Raw genomic sequence first — 6,000 nt, 5'->3', positions numbered from 1 at the left:
CCCTTAGTTAGTGAGAACCAGAATGTATCCTTCCCTTTGGGAATTGCATGAGAAAACTTAGTAAGTCATGAAAATATTGCAGACAGCATCATGAGCACGGACTCCTCTTTCCCCTCTTCTTTCCCAGCAACACCCACCTCATCTTCAGTGTGGAAACTTTCTCCTTCGGTGGAAATGCTGGAAAAAGAATCTGGCATGACTTATTCTATTCTTATTCTACCTGCCTGCAGTAGACATCTGCTGGTTTTACTTGCCCAGTATCCTTTCTTCTTTTCTTTACCACATACCAGATTTTTACCACAAGCTAGGTTTTCTTTAAGTTTGAGGCATGGTCTCACACATCCCAGGCTGGCCTCAAACTTGCTGTGTAACGGAGAATGGCCTTGAACTGGACCCCTCTGCTTTCATCTTCTGAGTGCTGGGGTTGTGGATGTATAGAACTACACCCAATATATGGAACTCAAGGCTTTGTGCATGCTAGGAACGTACTCTATTAACTGAGCCACACCCTAACCTCCACATACCAACCTTTCTTAAGAGAATGAGTTTACTCCCATCTAGTGCAGCTTCGACCATATGCCTTGCCTCCATCATTACAGAGGTGGCCATGAAATGCTGGTCTGTGCAATCTGACAATAAATGTTCACCACCACTATACTGATTGTCTCAGTAGGGGATTGGTGCTACAAAGATGACCAGTTTTCATAAGGTCTGAAATTAGTGCTGGGTATCACTTCTGCAACTATCAAGATACAGATTATATGAATAAGAGTTGGTCCAAATCATCCTTGTTGCTACCATGGAGAATAAAAATCTAGCCCAGAGAAAAATATAAACATCAGAAGAATAATAGAGGGAGATAGAGAGGTAATGGCAGGGGAAGAGGGAGAGAAAGAGGGGGAGGGGGTAGAGGTGGAGGATGAGGGAGAGAGACTACGTTCAGGTGTTGCTAATAGTTGGGGGATTGTGTAAAGGCCATTGAAGCTTTCTCCGTGGTCCTTTAGTTACAAAAGCATATTGGCAACAGGTCATATCACAGTTTTTAAAGGTTTGGGAGACTCACATTTAACTAGGTTAAAGAATAGTTTTCTTTGTTGTTGTTAATTTCCTTTTTTTATTGGATATTTTCTTTATTTACATTTCAAATGTTATCCCCTTTCCCAGTTTCCCTTGCAGAAACTCCCTATCCCACGCCCCCTCCCCCGGCTTCTATGAAGGTGTCCTCCCACCTACTCCTGCCTCCCCGCTCTCAAATTTCCCTACACTGGGGCATCCATTGAGCCTTCACAGGACCAAGAACCTTTCCTCCCATTGATGCCTGACAAGACCATCCTCTGCTACATATGTGGTTGGAGCCATTGGTCCCTCTATGTATACTCCTTGGTTGGTTGTTTAGTTGCTAGGAGGTCTGGTTGGTTGATACTGTTGTTCCCTATTGGGTTGCAAGCCCCTTCTGCTCCTTCAGTCCTTTCTCTAACTTCTCTATTAAGGACCCCATTCTCAGACCAATGGTTGGCTTTGAGCATCTGCCTCTGTATTTGTCAGGCTCTGGTAGAGCCTCTCAGGAGACAGCTATATCAGGCTCCTTTCAGCAAGCACTTGGCATCCACAATAGTGTCTGGATTTGGTGACTGTATATGGGATGAATCCCCAGGTGGGGCAGTCTCCGGATGGCCTTTCCTTCAGTCTCTGTTCTGTATTTTGTCTCCATATTTCCTCCTGTGAGTATTTTGTTCCCCTTTCTAAGAAGGACCAAAGCACCCACACTTTGGTCTTCCTCCTTCTTGAGCTTCACGTGGTCTGTGAATTGTATCTTGGGTATTCTGAGCTTTTGAGCTAATATCCACTTATCAGTGAATGCATAGCATGTGTGTTCTTATGTGATTGGGTTACCTCACTCAAGATGATATTTTCTAGTTCCATCCATTTGCCTGTGAATTTCATGAATTCATTGTTTTTAATAGTTGAGTAGTATTCCATTGTGTAAATGGACCACATCTTCTGTATCCACTGCTCTGTTGAAAGACATCTGGGTTCTTTCCTGCTTCTGGCTATTATAATTAAGGCTTTTATGAACATAGTGGAACATGTGTTCTTGTTATACGTTGGAAAATCTTTTACCCAGGAGTGGTATAGCTGGGTCCTCAGGTAATACTATGTCCAATTTTCTGAGGAACTGCCAGACTGATTTCCAGAGTGGTTGTACCAGCTTGCAATCCCACCAACAATGGAGGAGTATTTCTCTTTCTCTACATCCTCGACAGCATCTACTGTCACCTGAGTTTTTTATCTTAGCCAGGGCTTTGAGTTGGCCCACCCCAACATCTTCCCCATCTATGAGGGGATGAAGTGCATGAAGAGACCAGGTCTACAGATCCATAGTTGCAGGATCCCTATAGTACAGATAGTTCAGATCCCTATGACTTGGGGCAGGATATCTGCAAGTCTCTATGAGGGTCAAGTATTGATATTGTAGCAAAACCAGAGGCCTTGAACAAAGGCCTTGACTCACTGCAATGAACAGTCACAAATAGTGCTGTTTGGACAACAGAGTATACTGCACAACACACCTTGACATCCTGTGCCACTACAACAAGTTCATATGTGATGGAGATGGAGGAAAGATGGAGGAGCAGAGTGGTGCATGCACAGAAGGCTGCCGATGACAGAGGAACAGATTGTTGATGAGATGGTTTCTGTTTTTATTTGTTTGTTTGTTTTTTTAAATTTACTTTTGTGGGGTGGGGGTGTGTGGAGCTACAAGGGTGGAGAGCAGATATAGAAGGACTGGGAAATAAATGAGATTGGGGTGCATGCTGGGAAATTTCCAGTGATTCAGTAAGAAATTATGTAAAAAAATCTTGCTAGAAAAAGAAGTCAGTGATGGGATGGCTTGGTTTATTTTGTACATTTCGGTGTGTGTTCCAAGAAGGCAAATTTCTATCATTAAGTGGTTACCTTCCTTACAAATAGCTGTATTTCAGGTGGTAACTGCCATTGTTTATAGATGGATGGCCCCCAACGGTCCATCTAGAGGAGAAGCCCTGGGAAGTGCTGTGGAGTCTAATGGACAGTCCTCAGGTCATCAAGGACTATCGGACCAAATCTTATTCTCTGCCTCTGATTCATGGGTCATATGTGTCCATTCACTCTCATGTGTAATCCTGACTCTGTCACCCAGGGTTCTCATTAGTGACCCAAAGCAGAGAGTCTTCCAACCTGAAGTCTCCAAAGCTATGCATGCTGTAAGCCTTTCTGCAAAAGTCCCCTGTGTCAGGTATTTCATTGTAGAAACCAACCCAGTCATCAGTCATCAACTTTCCTTGTCATCAGATTACTCTCATTGAGGATGCTAGGAAGGAAGTCGTTGATTAGCATGAGTTTCGGTAAAAATGATATGGGAGATGTGGAAGTCAATCTTGGAAAGGAAAAAGTGGGATGGAGAGTGATGTGCCACAGGCTCCTGCGACCTTCTGAAGAGTCCTGAGCTGCCATACACAGCATTAGATATAAGATGACGCCTGAGACACAGGTGAGACAGTGAAAAGGAAGCCCTGTCTTCCAGAAGTCCTAACAGATGACAATGCTCCCCCCTTCTTCCTCCTCTTCCCCCTCCCTCCTTCCCCTCTCTACTCCCGACTTCCCCTGTAATTCTCCTCCCCCTGCCCTCTTCCTTCCCCTGCCATACCCCATCCTTATTCTGAGTAACCTTGTCAGGCAGGGTTTTCACTGGGGCATGGTGATTGTATGTCGAGATATGATTCGTTGAAGATTTAGTGGCTTGGGATTGTCTCAAACACTGTATATAAGCTTATGTGCTGGGCAGTAAACTCAGATCTGCAACCTGATTCTGGTCTCAGGATCTGATTTCCAGACATTTGTCACATGGCTCGTTGCCTGTCTCCCCTGCCCCATCCTCAGTCCTGTTCCCACAAATGACTTTGCTTTAAAGATTTATTTATTTTGATTTTTATGTATATGGTTGTTTAGCATCATATGTGTGTGTACGTGTGTGTGTGTGTGTGTGTGTGTGTGTGTATGCACTATGTGAGTACTTGGTGGCCAGAGAGACCAGAGAGAGCACTAGGTCCTCTATAGTTGGAGTCACGGGCTGTTGTGAGCCATGCTGTAGGTGCTAGGAACTGAACCTGAACCAAGAGCAGCAAGTATTTGTAGCTGTTGAACCATCTGTCTAGTCCTGGAATCATTAATTTAAGAGCTATTCAGCTCCAAGGAATTATTTATTTTGTAGTGGTTATAGTACTACTAATCTTAGTTCTATATTTTACTAACTATTATTATTTGTAATTGGTACTTAGCAAGCACATACTGAACGTTGTATACCATATTAGAATACCTATATCCATATGATCTATATCTCTGTGACTATATCTTAAGCTGTTTTGTAGGTAGCACCATACTGACTTTGTAGATTTAACACTCACTATGTTATTCTTAGGTTTTTGTTTTTCATGTCTTTATTTCAACTCCTCTAGTAGATCACAGACTGGTTAAGAAGGAAGGAGGCAGTGGTGGACACTTTGTTTTATTCCCTACAGTTTCTGCAAATACAGAAGAGATGGAACAGATTCATGTAGGACTGTCTGCTCTGTCCTGCCTGAAGCAAGGAAGACCCTTCAAGTCAAAGTTCATGTGGCATATGTGTTGGGAAGATTATGGCAGGATAGTGAGCTGTTCTAGCCAAATTCCTACACAAGGGGAAAGGGGAAAAGAAAGGGTGGGGACTGGAAGGATGGAACAACAGTTCACAGCACTGGCTGATCTTCTAGAAGACCCAGGTCAATTCCCAGCATCCACACAGCATCTCACAACAATCTGCAATCCAGTCTCAGGTGATCTGACTCCTTCCTCTGACCCCTTAGAGTACCAGGTACACATAAGGTGCACAGAAACACATGTAGGCAAAACACCAAAACCTTACCTGCGCCCTCCCTCCAACCCCCCAGAGTTTAAGAAAAGGAACGGCATTCAACTTTTAACCATGCTTTCCTTCTTACTGGCCAGTGAGACTTGCTAACTTCTTGAACATCGTTTATTTCAGTGTCTTTGAGGGGAAGTGAGCAGGGTAACTAGACTTGTGTTTAAAGTTATTGTCTGAACCCACTTCATTCAATCGCTCATCTCACTTTTCTCTCTGTTAATGTCAACATAACAATTACAGTCAACATGTTTTACCCACAGGAATGCAGCGAGATGTTATTGCACAACACTGTGGAAATACTGTTTGTTTTATAAATGTCACATGTAAGTATTCTTTGATCATTTGCAGGAATGGGAGAAGGATAGCATGCTGAAACTCTAGCTGTCATCCAGCCTGCCTAAGAGCTATTTATGATGCCCACACATTAGCATCAGCAGGGTACTTTGCTGGTAGCTTTCCACAGAACCATATCTTTTTATTATAGCTATTTGCAAGCAGTCATTGATACATTTATCATTTCTGGGTTTTAATACAATTGCAACTCAGGCAATCTGAAATCAATAAAGTTTTAGATGGGATGTGCCAATTGGATAATGAAAGTGATTTGGACACATAGACATCTGTAACATTTGGGGAAATCATTCTTGTTGAATAATGTAGAGACTGTGGTCTGCTGTTACCAATGTAAATAAGGTTCTGAGTCCTATAGAGATAAGTGGTTTATTGTGAATATAACAAGGAGGCTGCTCTTTTTTTTTTTTTTAAACCAACCCATAGATTATACACATAGATTCTATTTGAGCATCAGACTGTCCCCTGAAGGTCAGGGTTGACCTTCCTTTTATACACAGAACAGAATTCTAGTCTTATTATGTTTTATTTAGGGTGTGTACAAATGTGTGTGTGTGTGTGTGTGTGTGTGTGTGTGTGTACATGCTTGCTTGCTACAATGCCCATGTGTATAATTCAGAGAACAATTTGTGAAGTACATTTCTCTCCTTCTAGCATGTGGGTCCCAGGTGTTGAACTCAGGTCATCAAACTTGTTGGCAAGTGGCT

Source organism: Mus musculus, chromosome 3 (genome assembly GCF_000001635.26).
Source record: "Mus musculus strain C57BL/6J chromosome 3, GRCm38.p6 C57BL/6J".
NCBI lineage: Eukaryota > Metazoa > Chordata > Mammalia > Rodentia > Muridae > Mus > Mus musculus.
This window is presented reverse-complemented; position numbering follows the sequence as displayed.